This window comes from Saimiri boliviensis, chromosome X (assembly GCF_048565385.1).
Source record: "Saimiri boliviensis isolate mSaiBol1 chromosome X, mSaiBol1.pri, whole genome shotgun sequence".
NCBI lineage: Eukaryota > Metazoa > Chordata > Mammalia > Primates > Cebidae > Saimiri > Saimiri boliviensis.
The window spans coordinates 96,472,860-96,488,880 of NC_133470.1; positions in this window are offsets into that span (position 1 = coordinate 96,472,860).

The following is a 16,021-nucleotide window of genomic DNA, read 5'->3' on the forward strand; positions in this document are numbered from 1 at the left end:
CACAGATAAATGAACATTTTCTGTAAAGGTTCAGAGGTAAATATTCAAGGCTTTACAGGTACGTGGTCTCTGTTACAACCACTCAACTCTATCATTGTAGTGCAGTTACAGACAGTAAGTAAATGAATGGGAATGGCTGTGCTGCAATCAAACCTGACTTAAAAAAAACAGTTGGGCTTCATTTGGCCCAAGGGCCTTAGTTTGCCATGCCCTGCTCTAATGCCAAATCAAGGATACGATAAAGTTAAGTACATTCTAGGCTAGCATTTGCATATAGAGAACAAACAAATTTGAAGCCCGATGGTAAAGAGCAATATCATGTGCCATAATGATACTCAGAAGATGAAGCTAGCAAGAACCTAAGAATGGGGTTTAGATCTCTAGGCAATTGTTTGGACAATTGCCCAAATGGGGAGTCTTGTATTCAGAGCCAAAATTAAATGGGTTGCATTCAAGGGCCCAACCGGTAGCGCTGAGGATCGATGACAATGTCCTCCTAATTTAGTAGGCTGGAAGTTTAAGAAAATTATTGAAGAGCCGATGGGGTGTTTCACGCCTGTAATCTCAGCACTTTGGAAGACCGAGGTGGGTGGATCACAAAGTCAGGAGTTTGAGACCAGCCTGACCGACATGGAGAAATCCCGTCTCTACTAAAAATACCAAAATTAGCTGGGCGTGGTGGCATGTGCCTGTAATCCCAGCTACTCAGGAGGCTGAGGCAAAAGAATTGCTTGAACCCGTGAGGCAGAGGTGGCAGTGAGCCAAGATTGTGCGACTGCACTCCAGCCTGCACTCCATCTCAAAATAATAATAATAATAATAAAATAGACAAAAAACCCATCCCTACAAACTGGACATATATGGAGGGGAAAAGGAAAAAGATTATAGCTTGTTAGACTCTTCTTAAGCACCCTGGCTTCAGGTAATATATGCAATTTCTTAAGTGACAAAGAGCTTAAGTGATGAGCTTAAGGGATTAGAGTTGAGCTATGATGGGCTGAAGGCCCTTAGTACTTAGATGAGGCTGAGGAAGTCGGGAACTATCACATATATTACATGAAAGAGAACATTGGCATACAAAACTGGGAAAGTACACTGGAACTGGGCCATGCATGATTTAAAGATCAAGCAGGGGAATATATAAACAATGGGTGCTCATTAAACATCTTTGAACAAAGAGGTATTGGAAGCAGAACTATACATAAGGAAAGTCAGTTGAGCAGCAAGGAGCTGAATAGCAAAGACTACTAGATATATATATAGTAGAACGCCTAATACTCCAAGCTAAAACACTTGAAGGGCTGGGATGTGAGGCTAATATAGTTATGCAGGTAAGTGGTAGTGGGGGCTAGAATTAAGGCAGTGACATTTCTGTCACTGAAGAGACACAGCATCAGAGTTATGATGAATACTTAGCATTCTGAATACCACTATTTTAAACTTCTTGAATGCCATCACAGAATACATGAAATACAAAGAAGTTCAGAAGACAGCTGTGAGGAATTTTCCTTCCCTACTAAGATTACGTAGACTTACACAAATTCTTTCAAAAGGCAGCTGAGCTAATAGCTTGGTGGTCAAGCAATGCAGGTCCTATTTAGCTTTATCTTTATCCATATCACAGTTACTTAATTTTCTTTAAAGTGGAAACAAGTGGATGGATTATTTTTTAGAGAATAGGAACATATCCGTGTCCAAAACTGTGATTACCTCTAGTCACCACACAAATATATGCCATGCAATAATAACCACATAATAGAATAGTCACTGCAGATCAGGGAGTAACTTACAGACAAGGAAATTATTGATTCAGGTATCCCTCATCAGCAAACAAAAATAAATACTAAAACTCATTTTTAAACTTCCTTCTCTCATCTTAAAACCATCATGCATACCTTAATTTGAGGGAAATTAACTATTCAAATATTAAAATGCTGCAAAGATAGATACAAATTCATATTCTAGTTGCATAATGCTTATTCATGTTATAATAATAATAATAATAATAACAATTTATTGAGCGCTTACTATGTGCCAGGTACTGTACTAAGCATTTCATATAGTCTTATAACAATCTTATAATGCAGGTATTTTTGACTCCATTTTACAGATCAGAAACTGAGTCTGGAATGGTTAAGAAATATGCCCACAGTCACACAGCTGGTAATTGGTAGGAGCAGGATTTCAAAGCAGATCTGTGTGATTACAAAGCCATGGCTCTGTGCTCATTTTACACAACCCAGTAACCCAAGGGTTATACCACCAGGACTATTCACAACTCACCCAAAAAGAGGGAGTCCCCAGCCCAGAGCAAACAAGAAGTCAGTGGCAAAGCCCTCACTTTAAGTCCCATTTTCTTATCATTGTGACACTGACCATACCATCGCCAAGTACTCAAGAACCAACTCTAGGTGTTTGCAAAGATGAGTTAACTATATCTTTGGCTTTATGTAGCAATGTAAGAAAGATGAAGCTGCAATGTCTCAAACACAATAGATTCATACTTAATTTCTCAATATTTGTCATTTGTGCTAATACTTATTCTTTCATCTATTTTCTATTTGATTTTATACTTCCCAGTAATATATACACTCTGTTCATAGGATATCATATTTATTTCTGAGTTCTTAACCATAACACACTGACTTCAAAGGCCATTAAAAGCAATAATACTATGTAAAGTTCAGTGATCAATGCATTTCACATCACAAACATTGCTCACACAAGCTTTTAGACTGTATGTACTGTCAAAACCCTTTATTAGCATTTGGGTGGTAGAAGCTATGTAATCCAAACACGTAATTTAAAGAGCTTTCTCTGCGTCTTGAACTTAAAATATTTTAAACAAAAAGTTTGTTTTAAGTGTAATACAAGTTTCCTAACATATTCTTTATATTTCATCCCCCCCTTTTTTTTCTTTTTGTAGCAATGGTTAAATATGTTTATAAAGAAATAAATTTCCATGCACTTCATAATATTTAACTCAAGAATTTACCCAAACCATTGACAACAGATAGTCTCCACTCAAACTGTGCGTAAAACATACTAAAAGAAACTTCAGCTTTTATATTTGGGGGACTATTCTTAAAGAAGAAAAAAATGCCCATTTACATGGCAGTGTTGTCATTAACTTCTATTTCTACCTTTAGCTTATACCAAACTTTCAGGTCCTCCTACAAGTTTTATGGACTTGTTGAACTCAACCACAGTAAAATGTTCTTTTACTCTCATCAGTGATACTTCGTAGGTTGTTTTAACTGGATATTGTCTTAAACAATAATTAGATTTATCCCAATATTTTATTTCAAATGACCTGGGACCTAGACAAATGTTTCCATATATCAAGCCAAAGTCCTTTGACAACTAAAATCATATAATATTCAATTTCTCATCACTTATATTAAGAGTTTCTAGTTGATGTAATTCAATTTAAACTTTTATTTCTCTAATTCTGGTCAAACTAAATGAAAAAAATATTGCCATAGTAGTAATCTCAATAAATGGCAAAATTATTAAAGCAGCTCATTCTTTAAAGTCATATAGAACCACCGATTATACCAATGAAAATATCATTCACTTAAAAATGTTTACCTGTATACATGATTAAGAATAAGCAAATGATCTATGAAAACAAAGAATTCACCATAGAGATTTCTCTGCTTTGGTTTATGGAAACAATAGATACAAAATATTGAGCATTTTACACACAATATCTGTGCATTACTTTTCCTAAATCCTATAACCCAGCAGAAAAAAAAAAAAGCAATTATCACAGAAAAAGAAATTCCTAGTTGGTACTTCCTCTCTTTCCTTTAAGACAATTGATGCTTCTATTGTCTGGTTTCTATGGCATTATACCCTACTTTCTTTTCTGAGAGGGACTAAAACATGGTAAAATGTGAACCATGGGCACAATTACACAATGCAATAATAGTCCTCTTTACCTTGGTCTCTGAAAAAGTTTAGGTATTCTGAAAATCAACCACTGACGTTGATGCAGCTTTCTCTCAAAGTAATGTTAGAATAGAAAGACTTTAGACACCAAGTGGTCTTATCCTCTCACTTGAAAGACAAGTAAAGACAGAAGTGACTTGAATAAGACCATTCATTGAACTAGTGGCAGAACAAACACTTTGAATCAAGGTTTCCTAGTTTCTGGACCCACTACCATTTATATTTTCTATCATAATTTTCTTTAGCTTTAAAACAGTTTGCAAGCCATGGCTATATAAAGAAACGCTGGAGGAACTTTTGAAATATACAGATTCTGGCCCTATCCCTGATTGAGCACGTCTGTGTGCAGTTCCTTGAAATTTATGTTTTTCAAAGCTTTCTGTCGTTACTCTGATATACAGTCAGTGTTGAGAACAACTGTGGTTTAGATCAAGAGTGTACGCTCTCCTGGAACTGTGGCAAATTACTAGATCCACAATATCCTACAATGGGTTTTCAACCTTCATCTTCCTCATTTGAGCATGTTGAAGAATATCTGTCATCTCCACCATAACCATGCAAGCAAGCCCTTTTTAAAATTATTTCACTTTAAGTTCCAGAATACATGTGCGAATGTGCAGGTTTGTTATATAGGTATACATGTGCCATGGTGGTTTGCTGCATCCATCACTCCATCATCTAGGTTCTAAGCCCCACATACATTAGGTATTTGTCCTAATGCTCTCCCTCCCTTTCCTCCCACTCCCCAGCAGGCCGTGGTGTGTGTTGTTCCCCTCCTCGTGTCCATGTGTTGTCATTGTTCAACTCCCACTTACAAGTGAGAACATGCGGTGTTTGGTTTTCTGTTCCTATGTTGGTTTGCTGAGAAGGATGGCTTCCAGCTTCATCCATGTAGCTACAAAGGGTATTATCTCAATTCTTTTTTATGGCTGCATAGCATTCCATGGTATACATGTGCCACATTTTCTTTATTCAGCCTATCACTGATGGGCATTTGGGTTGATTCCAAGTCTTTGCTATTGTGAACAGTGCCACAATAAACATAAGTGTGCATGCGACTTTATAGTAGAATGTTTTATAATCCTTTCAGTATATACCCAGTAATGGGATTGCTGGGTCAATACTTCTGGTTCTAGATCCTTGAGGAATCGCCACACTGTCTTCCATAATTGTTAAACTAATTTACACTCCCACCAACAGTGTAAGAACATTCCTACTCCTCCACAGCCTCGCCAGCATCTATTGTTTCCTGACTTGTTAATAAGCCCCATTCTGACTGGCCTAACACATGGCAGGCACGCATCAGCCAACACACCTGGAGCAGGTGGGTACACGACCGCCGGAGTAACAAGGCCCCCTGGTGGTGGCATGAGGAAGGAAGGAAAAGGAACTGACGGTACTGGACTCACCCGGACCCCGGCCCTGAGCACTCCCCTGGACAAACCCTCGTGTCGAGGGCTCACTTTCAATAGATCACAATGAGGGAGCTGCTCTGTTACTCATGAAACCCCCACCCAGAAGCTGGTAGTCTAGGAATAGTTTAGCGCCAGGTTTTCCACTAACGTTATGTGACAGATGAGGGGGCAGCCACCTTTCTGGCCACGCCCCATTTCCCAGGATGAGGAGCTCTCCGCGCTGGACCCCGGTCTGGTGTCTCATTGTGGTTTTGATTTGCATTCCTCTAATGATCAGTGATGAACTTTTAAAAATATCTGTTGGCCGCAGAAGTGTCTTCTTTTCAGAAGTGTCTTTTAATATCCTTTGCCCACGTTTTGATGGTGTTGTTTTTTTCTTGTAAATTTAAGTTCCTTGTAGATTCTGGATATTATACCTTTGTCAGATGGGTAGACTACAAAAGTTTTCTACTATTTTTTAGGTTGCCTGTTCATTCTGATGCTAGTTTCTTTTGCTGTGCAGAAGCCCTTTTAAACGTTTTTTTTTCCTTTTCCTTGTAAATATCAAACTCACATGTAGTTCACAGACTGGGGAGAAAATTACTGGACTCCCTCATGCGAAATCTCACGTTGAGTGGGCTCGTTTCCTGCTTCCTACAAAACCAAATTCAATTTATTCTTTGGTGTCAGTTTTTTTCACACTGCTGTTCACAATATTTTTTTCTCATTACTGTACATAAATTTCATCATTCCAGGTTGTCTTTATGCTGCCTCAAGTTACATAAAGTCTCTTTTTGGCAAGCACATGTCAATGAATTATCTTTCTTCTTTTCTCTATTCAGGTTTTCTGTGCATCATTATCAGATAGAATGATGATGCCAGTGCTGTGAATCTGGCACAAATAGCAATTGAGACAGAAACAACAGCAATGTTATGTGGACTTCCTTTCTATTCCCCAGAATAACTGTCCAACTGAGTTCAAAATGGACATCAGTTGGGAATGTGTACAAGCAGCCAAAAAAACAGGCAGGTTCATCATATGTCTTTGCCCAAAATTCTTAGAACAAGATATCAGCATCATATTTCTGACTTTGTGATTTTTTTCCCTCTGTTAAATCTGCCTGGAAAATTCCAAACATCCAAAATTAAAACAACCATAACAATAACTTCTGTAAAATAATTGAATTGAATAAAGTAAATAACATGGAATTACAGAGGATATTTAAACACAATCTGAGAACAAAGTCTCCATCACCTTCAGAGAACAGGAAGTAACAACATCCATTTTCTGGAGAATATTTAACTCTTCAAATCACTGGGGAGGCCAGATATGAAAACAGAGAGGAGCTATGAAAATGAACACTAGCAGCTGTTTCTCCTCGATTAGTTATCAAAGGAAATCTGGAAATTTAACATAAACATACTGCCTTTCAGGATCAGCCAACAGCTAACATATATAATTGCTGCAAAACAAATGATCTTAACTTATATCAAACTAGTCCTTTCTGGTGAGATCGCAAGTTAGGCTTAATCAGAATTAAAGCAAATTTCAGGTCAAGAGTACAAAATCAAATTAATCCACCAAGTAGAGTAGTAGCTCCCTCCTTAACTGCTATAGTTCAGTTCCTGAAACTCTCATAATAACTGTATAGGAGGAATTTAAGACCTTTTTGGAAAAAATGGGGCAAGGATGTGAGTATTATGAAAGCCCAGACAATTAGCTTGTTCACCAAAATAAAACAAAATAAATATCAATGATATTTTATATTAGCGATAGTGGATATCAGGCAATTAATTTCCTTTGTGACCTCAAGATGAAGATGATAATGTATCAGTGAAAATGCTTGGTCATAACAGTAGTAACAGGGAAAGAATAGAGAAAATTGGATTTCATCTGAAGAGATGTAAGCTCAGTCTTCTGCTCTTCTTTCATCCCCAGCACACGAATCATCACATCAGCAGAGCCATCAGAGTCTGAATCCCAAGGTTCGACTTGTGTGTGACATTTCTACTTCCTGTTTGCAGAACGGGGTTTTAATGACATGGCCTAATTGTCCAACCTCTTCTCCCCTGTCAAGCAAGCAGAGAGAAAAGACTTATTGGTGTTTGTTTGGAGGTTTATTACTACTGCTTTATAGGATTGTGAGTAATCTTATAAGCCTTACCTGAGAGTCAATACGTAGCCCACCAAAGAATCTCTTTCTTTTGAATCATTGTTTCAATTTCATTTGTGGAACAGATACTTGAACATTCTTAGAGTTCTGGATGTTAACCTATGCTGGCTTCTTTTATTACCTTTTGATGTGATCACACCTGCAAAATAGTTCTCAACTATGTTTTGAAGGTGAGAGTCTAACAATTCAGTAATATCACTTAGCTCAATGTCTTCAAGGCCTTCACTACTCAAATGCTTTGCAGATATTACAGTATTTTCCATTTCTTCTACCACAGGAAGGAAGCCTTCTGAGTCAGTCACAATCTCATTCCAAAATTTCTGCCAGACTTCATGAAATGTTAATTGCTTTATTTGTCTCACTGATTCTCCTACATTTGTGAAAGCATTACAAATGGAGAAATTTTGCCAAGCTGCTTTCATGGTAAAGTTCTGGTGTCTCTGATAAGATCTGCAGGTAGTCAAAATACATGCTGAGTATAGTACATCACCAACTATTTTAGCACTCTCAGATGCATGAGTTGAAGTAGTGCAGTCGTACTGGGGTAATGGAGATGACTTCAACACAAGGAGCAGCATTTACAACTGCATTTTTGTCTCTAGGAGCAGTGTCCAGAATCAGCAACACTGTGAAGTCAAGATGTTTTATTCATTTAAATATTATTTAACCTTAGAAAAAAACACTTCAAAGACCAGTTCAGAAAGAGTTCCTCAGTGATCCATATTTTATGGTTTCTCTTCATGTAGACAAAAAAGTGTTTCTGGCTTTCTCTTTAAAGAAGGTAATAATTTTGGCATCTGCAAAGCAACGTGGGTTTAATCAGAAAGCACTGGAACAAAGCAGAACTTTGAGCTTGTCTTTTCCAGGCTGAAGCCTCAGTCCTTTTCTCATGCTTTGCAATAGATGTGCAGGTAAGCATTTGCTTCCAGAGTTTCAGCAGCACTGACAACCTGCTCAGGCAAATTGCCATTTTCCTCAATCGTCTTCTTCAGGTATTCATGATACTCTTTGGCAACTTCATAATCTGCTTCCTCTGCCAGCCACATCTCCACTTCTTTTCATTACAGGATATAGAATTTGTGTTTTGTTTGTTTGTTTGTTTTTGAGGCAGAGTTTAGCTCTTGTCACCCAAGCTGGAGTGCAATGGCACTATCTTGGCTCACTGCAACCTCCGCCTCCTGGGTTCAAGCGATTCTCCTGCCTCAGCCTCCCGAGTAGCTGGGACTACAGACACCCTCCCCCATGCCCAGATAGTTTTTGTATTTTTAGTAGAGACAACGTTTCACCATGTTGGCCAGTCTGGTTGTGAACTCCTGACCTCAAGTGATCCACCTACCTTGCATTTCTTAAACCTACCCAACCACTCATTACTTGCAATGAATGTTTATAACTTTCCATTCAGATTGAAATTTAAATTTGCATTTTTGTGATGCTCACTGGCAGATTTTACATACAGAAAGAGACCTAGCCAACCTTCTCTGTTTTAGAAGCCACAAGTACCAATCTCTTTATATTTTCTCTGTGAGATTTTGAGTTATGTATGATTTTCTCATTGATTCTGCTGTGCCCCTGATTCACTGGCCCCAACTGCTTTCTCATTTTTCTTTATTGTATGATGTGTAGGTTCATTAACACCAAAAATATGCCCTAGGAAGTGTTGCTTTCACTATTATCAAGCATTTAAAGAACTTTCATTGTGCTTGCTATGAACATAACCTTTCTTACCATCTTGCCCTTCTTGCATTTTTATCATCCCTCTTCTTGTTCCTTTGCTTGCACCCATTCTCACCCTAACTCATGCAAATTTACAATGACTGAAAGTTCTATATCACTGAGAAGTACACAGTATTAATCTGTAATACTTAAGAACCAAATGATAAAATTCACAAGACAAATAAAAGGCTAACCAGTTTTTGGATGACAACACATGTGTCACCGATAGCTGCAGAGGCAACAATAACAAGCAGAAGAACAAGGGAAGAAACAAGTAACCCAAACGTTGGTCTTCTCCCAGGAGATAGCAAGAAACATGATGGTGACTTGAACTTGCATATCATTCCAAAACTCTCAAATGCGCAGACTTAGGTAAACTCAAATTTTGTATGAGAATGACTTGCAGTTGTGAAGTGATTGTTGAACTCAGGAGTCAAGGACAGGCTACCAGGCTGAGGTGAGAAGCACACCATCTAGGAAAAAGCAAACACAAAAATAAGAAATGAAGTCAGGAACAGAGGCAGTCTAAATGAGTAGCTTAGGAGCTAGTGAGAAAGACAGAAATTGGAGTAATTAAAATATATGCCAAATTGCCCTTACCAGACGTTGTGCCTATTTGTATGCTAAAAGCAAATGAGAGTTCTTTCCTCTCATGTACTCACCAACATGACACGTAATCAATATTTGTGACTTGTATCAATTAGAAGGTAAATAACAAGGTGTGTAATGTTTGTTTAATTCATTTTTAATCATCTTTCCTCTTTAAATACTTGTTCTGTCATTTTTCCATGTTATAATTTTTTTCTTACTGATTTGTAGGTACTGTTAACATTTCAGAGAACTTATTTTTAATCCTGTCTATATTGCAAATATTTTCCCCAAGCATGTCATTTACTTTTGAATTTTATTTATTTTGTCTTTTGCCATAAAGGTGCTTCAAATATTTATGTAGTCAACTGTTTCTGCCTTCCTTTGAAAAGCCTTCCCCCCAGTAAGATAATATAAATATGTTGACTCATTCTTAGTATTTTTATAGTTCTCTGGTAGTATTTCAAGGTATTAAGCGAATAATGGACTACCCAAAATATGGTGTTGGAATAAACAACTGACTATCCATCCACAAGTGTCTGGAGTTATCTCTCAATGGCCTTTCTCCTCTCTAGAACCTGAGAGGTTCTGGTAGTGTCATAACTCCTAGGTAACCAGGTTGAGGGCTCAAGCTGATCTGAGCTGATCCCTCAGTTTCTATGGGTTACTGAAGCTTAGAGAGGAAAGTGTTTTCTAATAATAGTTACTATCTATTTTGCTGGCTTAAGTTTTGTTCTTCTACCAACCCATACTATGACTCATATCAGCTGAGCAACCGTACCAAGTTCTCAGATCTCAGATCTCCTGATAACGCTTCACTAGCAATTAATAAATTAATAGTCATAGTTTTGGAAGAACTGAGGAAATCTGAGCATTAGTAGGCTGTTAGATGACATTAGGTAACTGCTGTTGATTCTACTGGGTGTGGTAATATAAGTAAATACATGTTCTGTGGGGGGAGGAGCTGAAGGAAATACATATATTATGTTATCAGTAATTTATGTTATTGAAAAAAATGTTGACAATTTTCATGTTAGTGTTTTGAGATGGAGTATCACTCTATCGCCCAAGCTGGCATACAGTGGCACGATCTCGGCTCACTGCAACCACCTCAGCCTCCGGAGTAGTTGGGATTACAGGCATGAGCCACCATGTCTGGCTAAATTGTTACCAACTTTTAAATCCAGGTGCTTGGTAGATGGGCATTATAATTAGCATATAATGAGCAGTGAGACGACCAAAGGTCACTTTCATTGCTATCTTGGTTTTGGTGAGTTCTGGCCAGCTTCTTTATCACATGCTGTTTTGTCAGCAAGGTCTTTGTGACCTGTATCTTGTGCTGACTTCCTAGCTCATCCTGTGACTAAGAATGCCTTCACCTCCTTGGAATACAGCCCAGTAGGTCTCAGCCTTATTTCACCTAGCTCCTATTCAAGAGGGAGTCACTCTGGTTCAAACGCTTCTGATACCACCTCTTGAGGAACTTTTCCCTGATCCCTCTTGCTGGCACTGAATTGATGATGGAAACTCTCAGAGCCTTCCTCCAATGCTTACTGTGATTACAACACTTAGGTTATTTCACTATAGTGCCATCTGTTTCCCTGTGTTTTAATCATTTGGGAATGCCTTGACAGTAATGGAATAGAATAGGTAGGTCCTCATTTTATAGCACAAATGTGTACAGTACAGAAAGTAAGGCCAGCATGCAATACTCTCAAAAGGAGTAGCATTTGAATGGGACCTTGAAGAATGGGTAGAATTTTTAGGGTGTGGAGGAGAAAGCAAGCAGGTGGGAGGGACAAAGACAGGGACACAAAATTGCTGGGTACAACGAAATTAGATTAGGGATCAAGCTGAAACAAAGGATAGCTGTAGTGGGCAGTAAAAATAAAACTGGAAAGGATTTGTTGAGGCAAATGTAAAGGGCTTCAGATGCCAGATTTCTTAGATGAGGTGGAGTTGTTTAGCTGTCTTGGTATTAACAAAAGGGTTTATGTTTGCAATGAATAAAAAAGCAGATATTTAGGATTAATCTGACCTATTCTTCCTTGTTACTAGGTTGCAGCACACAAAATGTTGGGAAAATTTGCTTTCATGTGGTGGAGAAAAAATGAATTTCATTAGATGCTATGGAAATCAAATGGGATTATAGAATTACCATTTGCAAATAGAAGACAGAATCTAAGACTAAAATGGAAGACGTCTGTAAAACATAAAAGGACTGGTCTAGAAAGTTGTAAAAGCTGAAACAAATGTAGATGAAGGAATGATTGGGGCCTATGAGGCCCTCCATGATCTGGCCCCAGACTATTACGAAGGTTTCCTGACTAATTTTGCTATAAGTAAGTCCATCCTCATAGCCACTAGCTTTTTATTTCCAAATCAGCACCTCTGCTGTGCTGTGCTTACTCAACAAGCCTTCAGTGGCTTCCCAATACCTACAGGACACGTTCCAAACTCCTTGAACTGACCATCAGTGACCTTGTCCTAATTCTTGCTTCCTGCATTTGGGGGCACTACAATTCACCTTCCCCAAGAAAGGCTCTCTGGAAAGACTAGTTCACTCATTGGTTCCTGACCAAAATCACATTTGTGCCTCTTCTCACACCATTCCGTCTGGCTGGAATACCTCCTCTTTCTCCTCTACATATGGAATCTGATCATCCGACTCAAGTCCAATTTATTCCATTAAATCACCATCAGAAAGACATGAAGCCTTAGAGACAGTAACTAGGTCTTATGCTTACATATATTTGTGCATGTATATTAGTACAAATATATATACAATATATACTAATATATACACTAATATATACATACACTAATATGCATTTTATATATATATATATATATATATATATATATATATATATATAATGTTTGAGAATATTATATATACTGCGTCATTGATTCATTCAGAGGCCCAGAGAGAAGCAGCAGTGATCTTTCACAGCTTCTAAGATTACTATTGCACTTCTATTGCACGGAATGGATGTGTTAACACTAACCCTTTAGTTACAGTCAAATTATCTTAACATTTCATTTCCTCTCTGTTCCTGAAGTCTTCAATTTATACTTTGAATGAAGCATTATCAAAGGAGGAAGGGAGTAAGGTCAAGGAAATGGAACTAATATGTTTTGATGTGAGCCCTCAGTATGTGGCAAACCCTTTATAACTGGATCATATTTTGACCTTACAATAGCCTTGTATTTGAAGAAGCAGAAGCTCAAAGATGACATGTGGCATGCCCAAGGTCACACAGCTAGCAGCCAAGCTCCAAATTCCAATACCCATGTGTTTTACACTAAACTAAGCTGTTTTCCCTTAAAATATCAGCCAAGTAGCTGTCATTCACATTCTGGTGCATGTGAAAATTCTGTCATGGATCTGTGTTATGGTTCGAATGTTTGTCTCCTCCAAAAGTTATGTTAAAATGTAATTACCACTGTAACAATATTAAGAGGTGGGATCTTTGGCCAGGTGCTGTGGCTCACGACTATAATCCCAGCACTTTGGGAGGCCAAGGCGGGTGGATCACCTGAGGTTGGGAGTTCATGACCAGTCTGACCAACATGGAGAAACCCCATCTCTATTAAAAATACAAAATTAGCCAGGCATGATGACGCATGCCTATAATCCCAGCTACTCAGGAGGATGAGGCAGGAGAATTGCCTGAACTCGGGAGGTGGAGGTTGCAGTGAGCCAAGATCATGCCATTGTACTCCAGCCTGGGCAAAAAGAATGAAACTTTGTAAAAGAGATAGATCTTCAAGAAGTGGTTAGGCTCCACTGTCATGAACCGATTAATGTCATTTTCATGGGAGTGGATTCCTTACAAAAGGGCAAGTTTGGCCTCTCTCTCTCTTTTGCCATGAGATGACACAGCAAGAAAGCCCTCACCAATTGTCAGTCCCTCCATCTTGGACTTCTCATCCTCCATAACCACATGAGCAAATTCCTCTAATAAATCCCCTCTTATCCGTCTATTTAGCTATCTATCTAGCTATCCCATTGGTTCTGTCTCTCTAGAGAACTCTGACTAATACAAACTAGTTTATAGCTTGTCTAAAAACTTCAGAGAAAAGATGTCTTCAAAATATTCTACTCTGAGTAAGAGACAAAGATTACTTTATGAAATTATTCAAGAGTTCTCTTGCATAACCAGTGTTTAAGAGGCACAAGTTACTAAATGTGTTTAGAACCACTTATTTATAATTCAATAAGCAATATTATATGCAAATGAATATAAGCAGCTCTAGACCTAAATAATAAGCTAAGGGGAAATTAATACATCATGTTCAAATTAAAAATATTATAAACAATATGGAAAAAATAATAAGTAAATAACACTTATAAAGTGATTTTTCTGGGCCAGGCACTGTTCTAGCTGCTTTATATATATCAACTCACTTAATATTTAATACAATCCTATGCAATAGATATCATTAATAATATTATTTTATAGATGAGAAAATTGAGGTTCAGAGAAGTTACATACTCTGTCCAAGGTCACACATTTACTAAGCAGCAAAGCCCAACATGTACAGCTATGCAATCTTGCTCTAGACGCCACACCCAACCATTACAATATACTTGAAACTAATGATGTTAAGATCTTTTGCTGTAAATCTTAACTGCTCAAAATCATCCAAACACAAGAAACTTCTGGTTAAATAAAATGGCGTCCACCATTAGAAAAGATGTATGATACTACCTGTAGCAGAGCAATGAGCAAAAACCATATTAAAATAAAACATCCAGAATAGCTCATAGGTTCTAACACAAAATGTGATTCTAAGTTTCCACAATATGAATTTTCCTTTTGTTTCATATATTTCTATCAAAACTGTGAGAAATAAATAATTATCGATTCAACAGTTCCATTAAGTTTCTACAAATATTACTTAAACATAGCGAACAGCTATGTTTTAATCCTAATCCTGCTCAGAATCGTACACATACTTTGTTACTTTATTTATGGTATTTCATTATAAATCTTTATATTTTTAATTTTAAATTCTCACTGTACATAGGAGCATATTTTGCTGGAGACATCTATGTGGAAAACTGAATTGTACATTGTAAGATCACATGACTATTCATATCCCAGTTTTCATTCTTCCAAATGAGTAATATAAATTCACAAATTAATTTTCTTTATTTGAAAATTTAAAATATCATCCCTATGAGCAAAAGCTCTAACTACTTATGTTCTAAACAATTTAGGGATATAATGCTGATATTTATTATCACATTGCTTTTTTGTTCTTGCTATTTTAATCTGTTATGAAACATCTTCACTTTCTGTATTTCAATGAGTGAACAACCAAATAGACATCAATCAGCTTTTAATAATAATCTATTTTTCACATTAAAATTTCATGGAAAATGGTTCATAGTTCTTACTGGATGGAAGTTTTTTAAAAAGCTGTGAAAATTCACCACCAAAAGCATTCAAAAAATATTCAATGTAGCAATAGTGCCCTCTGCTGGCTACAGCGCTGAACAGCTAAACCAGGCCGATAAGAAACGCAAAAGCTAAGGTGATCTGCTGTGATCCCCGTTTGACGATGCCCACAATGACCGTTCTGCCCACATTTTCCCCATTCCAGGGTAAGTAGAATTTGGCTTGATACCTCCTCAAGAGAAGCGAACTCTTTTTAGCAGGCCAGGGATCACAAGTGCTATGACAAATTCCCTTTTCTTCCTTTTGAAGAACTGGCCACGCCCAAAACTTTAAAAGATTTTAAGAAAAGGGAAACAGATTTGAACAATAGTTTCCTGATCTTCTCCAGATCGTTTCCAGATCTTCCTCTTAACTCATTTTTCAGTGGCCCGCATCAGACAAAAAGAAATATTTATAAATAAAACCAGCCCATCCCCTACTCCGGAGCTAGTTAGTTGCCCCTCTTGTCACCTTCCATAATGGCATCAAACAATTCAAGATCAGCATAAAATGGCTCCAGAGGGTGATGAGAATTGAAAACCCCTTTTAGCCAGCACCTAACAGTGTCTGGTCACTTACTAGGAGAGATAAATGATGCTTCCTAAGTTATTGAGCGTGATACTCATTAAAGGTGCTTGGATCATTGCAACTTCAGACTGAACTGCCATACCACCAAAATACACATGGCAGGCTAGAGAGAGGAACAAGTCGTCTCCAAGCGCAGAAGCATCCCTCTTCTAGCAAAATAATT